This window comes from Nelumbo nucifera, chromosome 4, assembly GCF_055504915.1.
Source record: "Nelumbo nucifera cultivar China Antique chromosome 4, China Antique-T2T, whole genome shotgun sequence".
Classification (NCBI taxonomy): Eukaryota; Viridiplantae; Streptophyta; class Magnoliopsida; order Proteales; family Nelumbonaceae; genus Nelumbo; species Nelumbo nucifera.
In genome coordinates this window covers 53,398,742-53,412,350 of record NC_142652.1, presented here as the reverse complement: position 1 = coordinate 53,412,350, position 13,609 = coordinate 53,398,742, and the positions used below count along the sequence as shown (strand labels likewise).

General features: G+C 45.9%; 26 non-coding genes and 3 pseudogenes across 26 annotated transcripts; all 29 read left to right on the top strand.

Annotated features, from left to right (window-relative positions):
- The first annotated feature begins 221 nt into the window (after window positions 1-221).
- LOC148799245 (5S ribosomal RNA) lies at window positions 222-340 on the top strand. Its single transcript, XR_016070197.1, has one exon. It is a non-coding gene; the product is annotated as a 5S ribosomal RNA (ribosomal RNA).
- A 354-nt stretch (window positions 341-694) lies between these two features.
- Window positions 695-813, top strand: LOC148799244 (5S ribosomal RNA). The gene has a single exon (XR_016070389.1). It is a non-coding gene; the product is annotated as a 5S ribosomal RNA (ribosomal RNA).
- A 474-nt stretch (window positions 814-1,287) lies between these two features.
- Window positions 1,288-1,406, top strand: LOC148799243 (5S ribosomal RNA). Its single transcript, XR_016072196.1, has one exon. It is a non-coding gene; the product is annotated as a 5S ribosomal RNA (ribosomal RNA).
- Window positions 1,407-1,760: 354 nt separating this feature from the next.
- On the top strand, window positions 1,761-1,879 carry LOC148799242 (5S ribosomal RNA; annotated as a pseudogene).
- A 355-nt stretch (window positions 1,880-2,234) lies between these two features.
- Window positions 2,235-2,353, top strand: LOC148799241 (5S ribosomal RNA). The gene has a single exon (XR_016069550.1). It is a non-coding gene; the product is annotated as a 5S ribosomal RNA (ribosomal RNA).
- Window positions 2,354-2,472: 119 nt separating this feature from the next.
- Window positions 2,473-2,591, top strand: LOC148799240 (5S ribosomal RNA). Its single transcript, XR_016072789.1, has one exon. It is a non-coding gene; the product is annotated as a 5S ribosomal RNA (ribosomal RNA).
- A 355-nt stretch (window positions 2,592-2,946) lies between these two features.
- On the top strand, window positions 2,947-3,065 carry LOC148799239 (5S ribosomal RNA). Its single transcript, XR_016075024.1, has one exon. It is a non-coding gene; the product is annotated as a 5S ribosomal RNA (ribosomal RNA).
- A 354-nt stretch (window positions 3,066-3,419) lies between these two features.
- On the top strand, window positions 3,420-3,538 carry LOC148799238 (5S ribosomal RNA). The gene has a single exon (XR_016075397.1). It is a non-coding gene; the product is annotated as a 5S ribosomal RNA (ribosomal RNA).
- Window positions 3,539-3,893: 355 nt separating this feature from the next.
- Window positions 3,894-4,012, top strand: LOC148799237 (5S ribosomal RNA). The gene has a single exon (XR_016074673.1). It is a non-coding gene; the product is annotated as a 5S ribosomal RNA (ribosomal RNA).
- Window positions 4,013-4,366: 354 nt separating this feature from the next.
- On the top strand, window positions 4,367-4,485 carry LOC148799236 (5S ribosomal RNA). Its single transcript, XR_016072611.1, has one exon. It is a non-coding gene; the product is annotated as a 5S ribosomal RNA (ribosomal RNA).
- Window positions 4,486-4,839: 354 nt separating this feature from the next.
- Window positions 4,840-4,957, top strand: LOC148799235 (5S ribosomal RNA; annotated as a pseudogene).
- A 354-nt stretch (window positions 4,958-5,311) lies between these two features.
- On the top strand, window positions 5,312-5,430 carry LOC148799234 (5S ribosomal RNA). Its single transcript, XR_016071810.1, has one exon. It is a non-coding gene; the product is annotated as a 5S ribosomal RNA (ribosomal RNA).
- A 354-nt stretch (window positions 5,431-5,784) lies between these two features.
- Window positions 5,785-5,903, top strand: LOC148799233 (5S ribosomal RNA). Its single transcript, XR_016072364.1, has one exon. It is a non-coding gene; the product is annotated as a 5S ribosomal RNA (ribosomal RNA).
- A 354-nt stretch (window positions 5,904-6,257) lies between these two features.
- Window positions 6,258-6,376, top strand: LOC148799232 (5S ribosomal RNA). The gene has a single exon (XR_016072342.1). It is a non-coding gene; the product is annotated as a 5S ribosomal RNA (ribosomal RNA).
- Window positions 6,377-6,731: 355 nt separating this feature from the next.
- Window positions 6,732-6,850, top strand: LOC148799231 (5S ribosomal RNA). Its single transcript, XR_016070487.1, has one exon. It is a non-coding gene; the product is annotated as a 5S ribosomal RNA (ribosomal RNA).
- A 354-nt stretch (window positions 6,851-7,204) lies between these two features.
- On the top strand, window positions 7,205-7,323 carry LOC148799230 (5S ribosomal RNA). The gene has a single exon (XR_016075570.1). It is a non-coding gene; the product is annotated as a 5S ribosomal RNA (ribosomal RNA).
- Window positions 7,324-7,676: 353 nt separating this feature from the next.
- Window positions 7,677-7,795, top strand: LOC148799229 (5S ribosomal RNA). Its single transcript, XR_016070486.1, has one exon. It is a non-coding gene; the product is annotated as a 5S ribosomal RNA (ribosomal RNA).
- Window positions 7,796-8,148: 353 nt separating this feature from the next.
- LOC148799228 (5S ribosomal RNA) lies at window positions 8,149-8,267 on the top strand. Its single transcript, XR_016073221.1, has one exon. It is a non-coding gene; the product is annotated as a 5S ribosomal RNA (ribosomal RNA).
- A 354-nt stretch (window positions 8,268-8,621) lies between these two features.
- On the top strand, window positions 8,622-8,740 carry LOC148799227 (5S ribosomal RNA). The gene has a single exon (XR_016070268.1). It is a non-coding gene; the product is annotated as a 5S ribosomal RNA (ribosomal RNA).
- Window positions 8,741-9,094: 354 nt separating this feature from the next.
- LOC148799226 (5S ribosomal RNA) lies at window positions 9,095-9,213 on the top strand (annotated as a pseudogene).
- Window positions 9,214-9,567: 354 nt separating this feature from the next.
- Window positions 9,568-9,686, top strand: LOC148799225 (5S ribosomal RNA). The gene has a single exon (XR_016070186.1). It is a non-coding gene; the product is annotated as a 5S ribosomal RNA (ribosomal RNA).
- A 354-nt stretch (window positions 9,687-10,040) lies between these two features.
- LOC148799224 (5S ribosomal RNA) lies at window positions 10,041-10,159 on the top strand. Its single transcript, XR_016070388.1, has one exon. It is a non-coding gene; the product is annotated as a 5S ribosomal RNA (ribosomal RNA).
- A 474-nt stretch (window positions 10,160-10,633) lies between these two features.
- On the top strand, window positions 10,634-10,752 carry LOC148799223 (5S ribosomal RNA). Its single transcript, XR_016072195.1, has one exon. It is a non-coding gene; the product is annotated as a 5S ribosomal RNA (ribosomal RNA).
- A 354-nt stretch (window positions 10,753-11,106) lies between these two features.
- Window positions 11,107-11,225, top strand: LOC148799222 (5S ribosomal RNA). Its single transcript, XR_016070387.1, has one exon. It is a non-coding gene; the product is annotated as a 5S ribosomal RNA (ribosomal RNA).
- Window positions 11,226-11,580: 355 nt separating this feature from the next.
- On the top strand, window positions 11,581-11,699 carry LOC148799221 (5S ribosomal RNA). Its single transcript, XR_016069549.1, has one exon. It is a non-coding gene; the product is annotated as a 5S ribosomal RNA (ribosomal RNA).
- Window positions 11,700-11,818: 119 nt separating this feature from the next.
- On the top strand, window positions 11,819-11,937 carry LOC148799220 (5S ribosomal RNA). The gene has a single exon (XR_016072788.1). It is a non-coding gene; the product is annotated as a 5S ribosomal RNA (ribosomal RNA).
- A 355-nt stretch (window positions 11,938-12,292) lies between these two features.
- On the top strand, window positions 12,293-12,411 carry LOC148799219 (5S ribosomal RNA). Its single transcript, XR_016075023.1, has one exon. It is a non-coding gene; the product is annotated as a 5S ribosomal RNA (ribosomal RNA).
- Window positions 12,412-12,765: 354 nt separating this feature from the next.
- LOC148799218 (5S ribosomal RNA) lies at window positions 12,766-12,884 on the top strand. The gene has a single exon (XR_016075396.1). It is a non-coding gene; the product is annotated as a 5S ribosomal RNA (ribosomal RNA).
- Window positions 12,885-13,239: 355 nt separating this feature from the next.
- On the top strand, window positions 13,240-13,358 carry LOC148799217 (5S ribosomal RNA). The gene has a single exon (XR_016072362.1). It is a non-coding gene; the product is annotated as a 5S ribosomal RNA (ribosomal RNA).
- Window positions 13,359-13,609: the final 251 nt, after the last annotated feature.

Here is a 13,609-nt window from a genome sequence, read left to right as displayed (position 1 = left end):
GGAACCGGGCTTTCGGCATTCGTCGTGCATTGTGGGCCCAGCGATAGTATTGCATTTATCCGGTGGTGCGGCAGATCTGAAAAGCAAACAATCCGCTCACGTAGGAGCTTGTGCACGGTTTACAAGGGAGGAAGGCTGCATACACAGTTTTTTCAAATCTAAAACAATTAATGGAGGGGAGCAAGATTGTGCATAAAGATCTAAGCGAGCATGAATTAAACGGGTGCGATCATACCAGCACTAATGCACCGGATCCCATCAGAACTCCGAAGTTAAGAGTGCTTGGGCGAGAGTAGTACTAGAATGGGTGACCTCCTGGGAAGTCCTCGTGTTGCACCCCAATTTTATTAATATTTTATTTTGATATGTATTTGCAAATTCCATTTGTTGTTTCGGCGATAGAACTGGAAACAACGCGTCGGATACTCGGACCATTTGCGGCACGATCGTCATTACTGAATGGCAACGATGCAAGAACCGGACTTTCGGCATTCGTCATGCATTGTGGGCCCCGCGATAGTATTGCATCTATCCGGAGGTGCGGCATATCTGAAAAGCAAACACTTCGCTCACGTAGGAGCTCGTGCACGGTTACCAAGGGAGGAAGGCTGCGTACACATTTTTTTCAAATCTAAAACAATTAATGGAGGGGAGCAAGATAGTGCATAAAGATCTAAGCGAGCATGAATTAAACGGGTGCGATCATACCAGCACTAATGCACCGAATCCCATCAGAACTCCGAAGTTAGGTGTGCTTGGGCGAGAGTAGTACTAGAATGGGTGACCTCCTGGGAAATCCTCGTGTTGCACCCCAATTTTATTAATATTTTATTTTGATTTGTATTTGCAAATTCCATTTGTTGTTACGGCGATACAACTGGAAACAACGCGTCGGATGGGTGACCTCCTGGGAAGTCCTCGTGTTGCACCCCAATTTTATTAATATTTTATTTCGATATCGTATTTGCAAATTCCATTTGTCGTTTCGGCTAGACAAACGCAAACAACGCGCCGGATACTCGGACCATTTGCGGCACGATCGTCATTACTGAATGGGAACCGTGCAAAAACTGGGCTTTTGGCATTCGTCGTGCATTGTGGGCCCCGCGATAGTATTGCATCTATCCGGGGGTGCGGCAGATATGAAAAGCAAACACTCTGCTCACGTAGGAGCTTGTGCACGGTTTACAAGGGAGGAAGGCTGCATACACAGTTTTTTCAAATCTAAAACAATTAATGGAGGGGAGCAAGATTGTGCATAAAGATCTAAGCGAGCATGAATTAAACGGGTGCGATCATACCAGCACTAATGCACCGGATCCCATCAGAACTCCGAAGTTAAGAGTGCTTGGGCGAGAGTAGTACTAGAATGGGTGACCTCCTGGGAAGTCCTCGTGTTGTACCCCAATTTTATTAATATTTTATTTTGATTTGTATTTGCAAATTCCATTTGTTGTTTCTGGGAGACAACTGGAAACAATGTGTCGGATACTCGGACCATTTGCGGCACGATCGTCATTACTGAATGGCAACGATGCAGGAACCGGGCTTTCGGCATTCGTCGTGCATTGTGGGCCCCGCGATAGTATTGCATTTATCCGGTGGTGCGGCAGATCTGAAAAACAAACAATCCGCTCACGTAGGAGCTTGTGCACGGTTTACAAGGGAGGAAGGCTGCATACACAGTTTTTCCAAATCTAAAACAATTAATGGAGGGGAGCAAGATAGTGCATAAAGATCTAAGCGAGCATGAATTAAACGGGTGCGATCATACCAGCACTAATGCACCGAATCCCATCAGAACTCCGAAGTTAGGTGTGCTTGGGCGAGAGTACTACTAGAATGGGTGACCTCCTGGGAAATCCTCGTGTTGCACCCCAATTTTATTAATATTTTATTTCGATATCGTATTTGCAAATTCCATTTGTTGTTTCGGCGATACAACTGGAAACAACGCGTCGGATACTCGGACCATTTGGGGCACGATCGTCATTACTGAATGGCAACGATGGAAGAACCGGGCTTTTGGCATTCGTCGTGCATTGTGGGCCCCGCGATAGTATTGCATCTATCCGGGGGTGCGGCAGATCTGAAAAGCAAACAATCTGCTCACGTAGGAGCTTGTGCACTGTTACCAAGGGAGGAAGGCTGCATACACAGTTTTTTCAAATCTAAAACAATTAATGGAGGGGAGCAAGATAGTCCATAAAGATCTAAGCGAGCATGAATTAAACGGGTGCGATCATACTAGCACTAATGCACCGGATCCCATCAAAACTCCGAAGTTAAGTGTGCTTGGGCGAGAGTAGTACTAGAATGGGTGACCTCCTGGGAAGTCCTCGTGTTGCACCCCAATTTTATTAATATTTTAATTCGACATCGTTTTTGCAAATTCCATTTGTCGTTTCGGCGAAACAAACGCAAACAACGCGCCGGATAGTGCATAAAGATTTAAGCGAGCATGAATTAAATGGGTGCGATCATACCAGCACTAATGCACCGGATCCCATTAGAACTCCAAAGTTAAGCGTGCTTGGGCGAGAGTAGTACTAGGATGGGTGACCTCCTGGGAAGTCCTCGTGTTGCACCCCAATTTTATTAATATTTTATTTCGATATCGTTTTTTTAAATTCCATTTGTCGTTTCGGCGAGACAAACGCAAGCAACGCGCCGGATACTCGGACCATTTGCGGCACGATCGTCATTACTGAATGGGAACCGTGCAAAAACCGGGCTTTTGGCATTCGTCGTGCATTGTGGGCCCTGCGATAGTATTGCATCTATCCGGGGGTGCGGCAGATCTGAAAAGCAAACACTCTGCTCACATAGGAGCTTGTGCACGGTTCACAAGGGAGGAATGCTGCATACACAGATTTTTCAAGTCTAAAACAATTAATGGAGGGGAGCAAGATAGTGCATAAAGATTTAAGCGAGCATGAATTAAACGGGTGCGATCATACTAGCACTAATGCACCGGATCCCATTAGAACTCCGAAGTTAAGCGTGCTTGGGCGAGAGTAGTACTAGGATGGTTGACCTCCTGGGAAGTCCTTGTGTTGCACCCCAATTTTATTAATATTTTATTTTGATTTGTATTTGCAAATTCCATTTGTTGTTTCTGGGAGACAATTGGAAACAATGCGTCGAATAATCGGACCATTTGCTGCACGATCGTCATTACTGAATGGCAACGTTGCAGGAACCGGGCTTTCGGCATTCGTCGTGCATTGTGGGCCCCGCGATAGTATTGCATTTATCCGGTGGTGCGGCAGATCTGAAAAGCAAGCAATCCGCTCACGTAGGAGCTTGTGCACGGTTACCAAGGGAGGAAGGCTGCATACACAGTTTTTTCAAATCTAAAACAATTAATGGAGGGGAGCAAGATAGTGCATAAAGATCTAAGCGAGCATGAATTAAACGGGTGCGATCATACCAGCACTAATGCACCGGATCCCATCAGAACTCCGAAGTTAAGTGTGCTTGGGCGAGAGTAGTACTAGAATTGGTGACCTCCTGGGAAGTCCTCGTGTTGCACCCCAATTTTATTAATATTTTATTTCGATATCGTATTTGCAAATTCCATTTGTCGTTTCGGCGAGACAAACGCAAACAACGCGCCAGATACTCGGACCATTTGCGGCACGATCGTCATTACTGAATGGGAACCGTGCAAAAACCGGGCTTTTGGCATTCGTCGTGCATTGTGGGCCCCGCGATAGTATTGCATCTATCCGGGGGTGCGGCAGATCTGAAAAGCAAACACTCTGCTCACGTAGGAGCTTGTGTACGGTTACCAAGGGAGGAAAGCTACATACACAGTTTTTTCATGTCTAAAACAATTAATGGAGGGGAGCAAGATAGTGCATAATGATTTAAGCGAGCATGAATTAAATGGTTGCGATCATACCAGCACTAATGCACCGGATCCCATTAGATCTCCGAAGTTAAGCGTGCTTGGGCGAGAGTAGTACTAGTATGGGTGACCTCCTGGGAAGTCCTCGTGTTGCACCCCAATTTTATTAATATATTATTTTGATTTGTATTTGCAAATTCCATTTGTTGTTTCTGGGAGACAACTGGAAACAATGCGTCGGATACTCAGACCATTTGCGGCATGATCGTCATTACTGAATGGCAATGATGCAGGAACCGGTTTTTCGGCATTCGTCGTGCATTGTGGGCCCCGCGATAGTATTGCATCTATCCGGGGGTGCGGCAGATCTGAAAAGCAAACAATCCGCTCACGTAGGAGCTTGTGCACGGTTTCCAAGGGAAGAAGGCTGCATACACTGTTTTTTCAAATCTAAAACAATTAATGGAGGGGAGCAAGATAGTGCATAAAGATCTAAGCGAGCATGAATTAAACGGGTGCGATCATACCAGCACTAATGCACCGGATCCCATCAGAACTCCGAAGTTAAGTGTGCTTGGGCGAGAGTAGTACTAGAATGGGTGACCTCCTGGGAAGTCCTTGTGTTGCACCCCAATTTTATTAATATTTTATTTTGATTTGTATTTGCAAATTCCATTTGTTGTTTCGGCGATACAACTGGAAACAACGCGTCGGATACTCGGACCATTTGGGGCACGATCGTCATTACTGAATGGCAACGATGGAAGAACCGGGCTTTTGGCATTCGTCGTGCATTGTGGGCCCCGCGATAGTATTGCATCTATCCGGGGGTGCGGCAGATCTGAAAAGCAAACAATCTGCTCACGTAGGAGCTTGTGCACGGTTACCAAGGGAGGAAGGCTGCATACACAGTTTTTTCAAATCTAAAACAATTAATGGAGGGGAGCAAGATAGTCCATAAAGATCTAAGCGAGCATGAATTAAACGGGTGCGATCATACTAGCACTAATGCACCGGATCCCATCAAAACTCCGAAGTTAAGTGTGCTTGGGCGAGAGTAGTACTAGAATGGTGACCTCCTGGGAAGTCCTCGTGTTGCACCCCAATTTTATTAATATTTTAATTCGACATCGTTTTTGCAAATTCCATTTGTCGTTTCGGCGAAACAAACGCAAACAACGCGCCGGATACTCAGACCATTTGCGGCACGATCGTCATTACTGAATGGGAACCGTGCAAAAACCGGGCTTTTTGCATTCGTCGTGCATTGTGGGCCCCGCGATAGTATTGCATCTATCCGGGGGTGCGGCAGATCTGAAATGCAAACACTCTGCTCATGTAGTAGCTTGTGCACGGTTACCAAGGGAGGAAGGCTGCATACACAGTTTTTTCAAGTCTAAAACAATTAATGGAGGGAGCAAGATAGTGCATAAAGATTTAAGCGAGCATGAATTATAGGGGTGCGATCATACCAGCACTAATGCACCGGATCCCATTAGATCTCCGAAGTTAAGCGTGCTTGGGCGAGAGTAGTACTAGAATGGGTGACCTCCTGGGAAGTCCTCGTGTTGCACCCCAATTTTATTAATATTTTAATTCGACATCGTTTTTGCAAATTCCATTTGTCGTTTCGGCGAAACAAACGCAAACAACGCGCCGGATACTCAGACCATTTGCGGCACGATCGTCATTACTGAATGGGAACCGTGCAAAAACCGGGCTTTTTGCATTCGTCGTGCATTGTGGGCCCCGCGATAGTATTGCATCTATCCGGGGGTGCGGCAGATCTGAAATGCAAACACTCTGCTCACGTAGTAGCTTGTGCACGGTTACCAAGGGAGGAAGGCTGCATACACAGTTTTTTCAAGTCTAAAACAATTAATGGAGGGAGCAAGATAGTGCATAAAGATTTAAGCGAGCATGAATTAAAGGGGTGCGATCATACCAGCACTAATGCACCGGATCCCATTAGATCTCCGAAGTTAAGCGTGCTTGGGCGAGAGTAGTACTAGTATGGGTGACCTCCTGGGAAGTCCTCGTGTTGCACCCCAATTTTATTAATATTTTATTTTGATTTGTATTTGCAAATTCCATTTGTTGTTTCTGGGAGACAACTGGAAACAATGCGTCGGATACTCGGACCATTTGCGGCACGATCGTCATTACTGAATGGCAACATTGCAGGAACCAGGCTTTCGGCATTCGTCGTGCATTGTGGGCCCCGCGATAGTATTGCATTTATCCGGTGGTGCGGCAGATCTGAAAAGCAAACAATCCGCTCACGTAGGAGCTTGTGCATGGTTACCAAGGGAGGAAGGCTGCATACACAGTTTTTTCTAATCTAAAACAATTAATGGAGGGGAGCAAGATAGTGCATAAAGATCTAAGCGACCATGAATTAAACGGGTGCGATTATACCAGCACTAATGCACCGGATCCCATCAGAACTCCGAAGTTAAGTGTGCTTGGGCGAGAGTAGTACTAGAATGGGTGACCTCCTGGGAAATCCTCGTGTTGCACCCCAATTTTATTAATATTTTATTTCGATATCGTATTTGCAAATTCCATTTGTCGTTTCGGCGAGACAAACGCAAACAACGCGCCGGATACTCGGACCATTTGCAGCACGATCGTCATTACTGAATTGGAACCGTGCAAAAACCGGGCTGTTGGCATTCGTCGTGCATTGTGGGCCCCGCGATAGTATTGCATCTATCCGGGGGTGCGGCAGATCTGAAAATCAAACACTCTGCTCACGTAGGAGCTTGTGCACGGTTACCAAGGGAGGAAGGCTGCAAACACAGTTTTTTCAAGTCTAAAACAATTAATGAAGGGGAGCAAGATAGTGCATAAAGATATAAGCGAGCATGAATTAAACGGGTGCGATCATACCAGCACTAATGCACCGGATCCAATCAGAACTCCGAAGTTAAGCGTGCTTGGGCGAAAGTAGTACTAGGATGGGTGACCTCCTGGGGAGTCCTCGTGTTGCACCCCAATTTTATTAATATTTTATTTTGATTTGTATTTGCAAATTCCATTTGTTGTTTCTGGGAGACAACTGGAAACAATGCGTCGGATACTCGGACCATTTGCGGCACGATCGTCATTACTGAATGGCAACGATGCAAGAACCGGACTTTCGGCATTCGTCATGCATTGTGGGCCCCGCGATAGTATTGCATCTATCCGGAGGTGCGGCAGATCTGAAAAGCAAACACTCCGCTCACGTAGGAGCTCGTGCACGGTTACCAAGGGAGGAAGGCTGCGTACACATTTTTTTCAAATCTAAAACAATTAATGGAGGGGAGCAAGATAGTGCATAAAGATCTAAGCGAGCATGAATTAAACGGGTGCGATCATACCAGCACTAATGCACCGTATCCCATTAGAACTCCGAAGTTAAGTGTGCTTGGGCGAGAGTAGTACTAGGATGGGTGACCTCCTGGGAAGTCCTCGTGTTGCACCCTAATTTTATTAATATTTTATTTCGATATCGTATTTGCAAATTCCATTTGTCGTTTCGGCGAGACAAACGCAAACAACGCGCCGGATACTCGGACCATTTGCGGCACGATCGTCATTACTGAATGGGAAACGTGCAAAAATCGGGCTTTTGGCATTCGTCGTGCATTGTGGGCCCCGCGATAGTATTGCATCTATCCCGGGGTGCGGCAGATCTGAAAAACAAACACTCTGCTCACGTAGGAGCTTGTGCACGGTTACCAAGGGAGGAAGGCTGCAAACACAGTTTTTTCAAGTCAAGCAATTAATGAAGGGGAGCAAGATAGTGCATAAAGATATAAGCGAGCATGAATTAAACGGGTGCGATCATACCAGCACTAATGCACCGGATCCAATCAGAACTCCGAAGTTAAGCGTGCTTGGGCGAAAGTAGTACTAGGATGGGTGACCTCCTGGGGAGTCCTCGTGTTGCACCCCAATTTTATTAATATTTTATTTTGATTTGTATTTGCAAATTCCATTTGTTGTTTCTGGGAGACAACTGGAAACAATGCGTCGGATACTCGGACCATTTGCGACACGATCGTCATTACTGAATGGCAACGATGCAGGAACCGGGTATTCGGCATTCGTCGTGCATTGTGGGCCCCGCGATAGTATTGCATTTATCCGGTGGTGCGGCAGATCTGAAAAGCAAACAATCCGCTCACGTTGGAGCTTGTGCACGGTTACCAAGGGAGGAAGGCTGCATACACAGTTTTTTCAAATCTAAAACAATTAATGGAGGGAGCAAGATAGTGCATAAAGATTTAAGCGAGCATGAATTAAACGGGTGCGATCATACCAGCACTAATGCACCGGATCCCATCAGAACTCCGAAGTTAAGTGTGCTTGGGCGAGAGTAGTACTAGAATGGGTGACTTCCTGGGAAGTCCTCGTGTTGCACCCCAATTTTATTAATATTTTATTTCGATATCGTATTTGCAAATTCCATTTGTCGTTTCGGCGAGACAAACGCAAACAACGCGCCGGATACTCGGACCATTTGTGGCACGATCGTCATTACTGAATGGGAACCGTGCAAAAACCGGGCTTTTGGCATTCGTCGTGCATTGTGGGCCCCGCGATAGTATTGCATCTATCCGGGGGTGCGGCAGATCTGAAAAACAAACACTCTGCTCACGTAGGAGCTTGTACACGGTTACCAAGGGAGGAAGGCTGCATACACAGTTTTTCAAGTCTAAAACAATTAATGGAGGGGAGCAAGATAGTGCATAAAGATTTAAGCGAGCATGAATTAAATGGATGCGATCATACCAGCACTAATGCAGCGGATCCCATTAGAACTCCGAAGTTAAGCGTGCTTGGGCGAGAGTAGTACTAGGATGGTTGACCTCCTGGGAAGTCCTTGTGTTGCACCCCAATTTTATTAATATTTTATTTTGATTTGTATTTGCAAATTCCATTTGTTGTTTCTGGGTGACAACTGGAAACAATGCGTCGGATACTCGGACCATTTGCGGCACGATCGTCATTACTGAATGGCAACGATGCAGGAACCGGACTTTCGGCATTCGTCATGCATTGTGGGCCCCACGATAGTATGGCATCTATCCGGGGGTGCGGCAGATCTGAAAAGCAAACACTCTGCTCACGTAGGAGCTTGTGCACGGTTACCAAGGGAGGAAGGCTGCATACACAGTTTTTTCAAGTCTAAAACAATTAATGGAGGGGAGCAAGATAGTGCATAAAGATCTAAGCGAGCATGAATTAAAGGGGTGCGATCATACCAGCACTAATCCACCGGATCCCATCAGAACTCCGAAGTTAAGCGTGCTTGGGCGACAGTAGTACTAGGATGGGTGACCTCCTGGGAAGTCCTCCTGTTGTACCCCAATTTTATTAATATTTTATTTTGATTTGTATTTGCAAATTCCATTTGTTGTTTCTGGGAGACAACTGGAAACAATGTGTCGGATACTCGGACCATTTGCGGCACGATCGTCATTACTGAATGGCAACGATGCAGGAACCGGGCTTTCGGCATTCGTCGTGCATTGTGGGCCCAGCGATAGTATTGCATTTATCCGGTGGTGCGGCAGATCTGAAAAGCAAACAATCCGCTCACGTAGGAGCTTGTGCACGGTTTACAAGGGAGGAAGGCTGCATACACAGTTTTTTCAAATCTAAAACAATTAATGGAGGGGAGCAAGATTGTGCATAAAGATCTAAGCGAGCATGAATTAAACGGGTGCGATCATACCAGCACTAATGCACCGGATCCCATCAGAACTCCGAAGTTAAGAGTGCTTGGGCGAGAGTAGTACTAGAATGGGTGACCTCCTGGGAAGTCCTCGTGTTGCACCCCAATTTTATTAATATTTTATTTTGATTTGTATTTGCAAATTCCATTTGTTGTTTCGGCGATAGAACTGGAAACAACGCGTCGGATACTCGGACCATTTGCGGCACGATCGTCATTACTGAATGGCAACGATGCAAGAACCGGACTTTCGGCATTCGTCATGCATTGTGGGCCCCGCGATAGTATTGCATCTATCCGGAGGTGCGGCATATCTGAAAAGCAAACACTTCGCTCACGTAGGAGCTCGTGCACGGTTACCAAGGGAGGAAGGCTGCGTACACATTTTTTTCAAATCTAAAACAATTAATGGAGGGGAGCAAGATAGTGCATAAAGATCTAAGCGAGCATGAATTAAACGGGTGCGATCATACCAGCACTAATGCACCGAATCCCATCAGAACTCCGAAGTTAGGTGTGCTTGGGCGAGAGTAGTACTAGAATGGGTGACCTCCTGGGAAATCCTCGTGTTGCACCCCAATTTTATTAATATTTTATTTTGATTTGTATTTGCAAATTCCATTTGTTGTTACGGCGATACAACTGGAAACAACGCGTCGGATGGGTGACCTCCTGGGAAGTCCTCGTGTTGCACCCCAATTTTATTAATATTTTATTTCGATATCGTATTTGCAAATTCCATTTGTCGTTTCGGCTAGACAAACGCAAACAACGCGCCGGATACTCGGACCATTTGCGGCACGATCGTCATTACTGAATGGGAACCGTGCAAAAACTGGGCTTTTGGCATTCGTCGTGCATTGTGGGCCCCGCGATAGTATTGCATCTATCCGGGGGTGCGGCAGATATGAAAAGCAAACACTCTGCTCACGTAGGAGCTTGTGCACGGTTTACAAGGGAGGAAGGCTGCATACACAGTTTTTTCAAATCTAAAACAATTAATGGAGGGGAGCAAGATTGTGCATAAAGATCTAAGCGAGCATGAATTAAACGGGTGCGATCATACCAGCACTAATGCACCGGATCCCATCAGAACTCCGAAGTTAAGAGTGCTTGGGCGAGAGTAGTACTAGAATGGGTGACCTCCTGGGAAGTCCTCGTGTTGTACCCCAATTTTATTAATATTTTATTTTGATTTGTATTTGCAAATTCCATTTGTTGTTTCTGGGAGACAACTGGAAACAATGTGTCGGATACTCGGACCATTTGCGGCACGATCGTCATTACTGAATGGCAACGATGCAGGAACCGGGCTTTCGGCATTCGTCGTGCATTGTGGGCCCCGCGATAGTATTGCATTTATCCGGTGGTGCGGCAGATCTGAAAAACAAACAATCCGCTCACGTAGGAGCTTGTGCACGGTTTACAAGGGAGGAAGGCTGCATACACAGTTTTTTCAAATCTAAAACAATTAATGGAGGGGAGCAAGATAGTGCATAAAGATCTAAGCGAGCATGAATTAAACGGGTGCGATCATACCAGCACTAATGCACCGAATCCCATCAGAACTCCGAAGTTAGGTGTGCTTGGGCGAGAGTAGTACTAGAATGGGTGACCTCCTGGGAAATCCTCGTGTTGCACCCCAATTTTATTAATATTTTATTTCGATATCGTATTTGCAAATTCCATTTGTTGTTTCGGCGATACAACTGGAAACAACGCGTCGGATACTCGGACCATTTGGGGCACGATCGTCATTACTGAATGGCAACGATGGAAGAACCGGGCTTTTGGCATTCGTCGTGCATTGTGGGCCCCGCGATAGTATTGCATCTATCCGGGGGTGCGGCAGATCTGAAAAGCAAACAATCTGCTCACGTAGGAGCTTGTGCACTGTTACCAAGGGAGGAAGGCTGCATACACAGTTTTTTCAAATCTAAAACAATTAATGGAGGGGAGCAAGATAGTCCATAAAGATCTAAGCGAGCATGAATTAAACGGGTGCGATCATACTAGCACTAATGCACCGGATCCCATCAAAACTCCGAAGTTAAGTGTGCTTGGGCGAGAGTAGTACTAGAATGGGTGACCTCCTGGGAAGTCCTCGTGTTGCACCCCAATTTTATTAATATTTTAATTCGACATCGTTTTTGCAAATTCCATTTGTCGTTTCGGCGAAACAAACGCAAACAACGCGCCGGATAGTGCATAAAGATTTAAGCGAGCATGAATTAAATGGGTGCGATCATACCAGCACTAATGCACCGGATCCCATTAGAACTCCAAAGTTAAGCGTGCTTGGGCGAGAGTAGTACTAGGATGGGTGACCTCCTGGGAAGTCCTCGTGTTGCACCCCAATTTTATTAATATTTTATTTCGATATCGTTTTTGCAAATTCCATTTGTCGTTTCGGCGAGACAAACGCAAACAACGCGCCGGATACTCGGACCATTTGCGGCACGATCGTCATTACTGAATGGGAACCGTGCAAAAACCGGGCTTTTGGCATTCGTCGTGCATTGTGGGCCCTGCGATAGTATTGCATCTATTCGGGGGTGCGGCAGATCTGAAAAGCAAACACTCTGCTCACATAGGAGCTTGTGCACGGTTCACAAGGGAGGAATGCTGCATACACAGATTTTTCAAGTCTAAAACAATTAATGGAGGGGAGCAAGATAGTGCATAAAGATTTAAGCGAGCATGAATTAAACGGGTGCGATCATACTAGCACTAATGCACCGGATCCCATTAGAACTCCGAAGTTAAGCGTGCTTGGGCGAGAGTAGTACTAGGATGGTTGACCTCCTGGGAAGTCCTTGTGTTGCACCCCAATTTTATTAATATTTTATTTTGATTTGTATTTGCAAATTCCATTTGTTGTTTCTGGGAGACAATTGGAAACAATGCGTCGAATAATCGGACCATTTGCTGCACGATCGTCATTACTGAATGGCAACGTTGCAGGAACCGGGCTTTCGGCATTCGTCGTGCATTGTGGGCCCCGCGATAGTATTGCATTTATCCGGTGGTGCGGCAGATCTGAAAAGCAAGCAATCCGCTCACGTAGGAGCTTGTGCACGGTTACCAAGGGAGGAAGGCTGCATACACAGTTTTTTCAAATCTAAAACAATTAATGGAGGGGAGCAAGATAGTGCATAAAGATCTAAGCGAGCATGAATTAAACGGGTGCGATCATACCAGCACTAATGCACCGGATCCCATCAGAACTCCGAAGTTAAGTGTGCTTGGGCGAGAGTAGTACTAGAATTGGTGACCTCCTGGGAAGTCCTCGTGTTGCACCCCAATTTTATTAATATTTTATTTCGATATCGTATTTGCAAATTCCATTTGTCGTTTCGGCGAGACAAACGCAAACAACGCGCCAGATACTCGGACCATTTGCGGCACGATCGTCATTACTGAATGGGAACCGTGCAAAAACCGGGCTTTTGGCATTCGTCGTGCATTGTGGGCCCCGCGATAGTATTGCATCTATCCGGGGGTGCGGCAGATCTGAAAAGCAAACACTCTGCTCACGTAGGAGCTTGTGTACGGTTACCAAGGGAGGAAAGCTACATACACAGTTTTTTCATGTCTAAAACAATTAATGGAGGGGAGCAAGATAGTGCATAATGATTTAAGCGAGCATGAATTAAATGGGTGCGATCATACCAGCACTAATGCACCGGATCCCATTAGATCTCCGAAGTTAAGCGTGCTTGGGCGAGAGTAGTACTAGTATGGGTGACCTCCTGGGAAGTCCTCGTGTTGCACCCCAATTTTATTAATATATTATTTTGATTTGTATTTGCAAATTCCATTTGTTGTTTCTGGGAGACAACTGGAAACAATGCGTCGGATACTCGGACCATTTGCGGCATGATCGTCATTACTGAATGGCAATGATGCAGGAACCGGTTTTTCGGCATTCGTCGTGCATTGTGGGCCCCGCGATAGTATTGCATCTATCCGGGGGTGCGGCAGATCTGAAAAGCAAACAATCCGCTCACGTAGGAGCTTGTGCACGG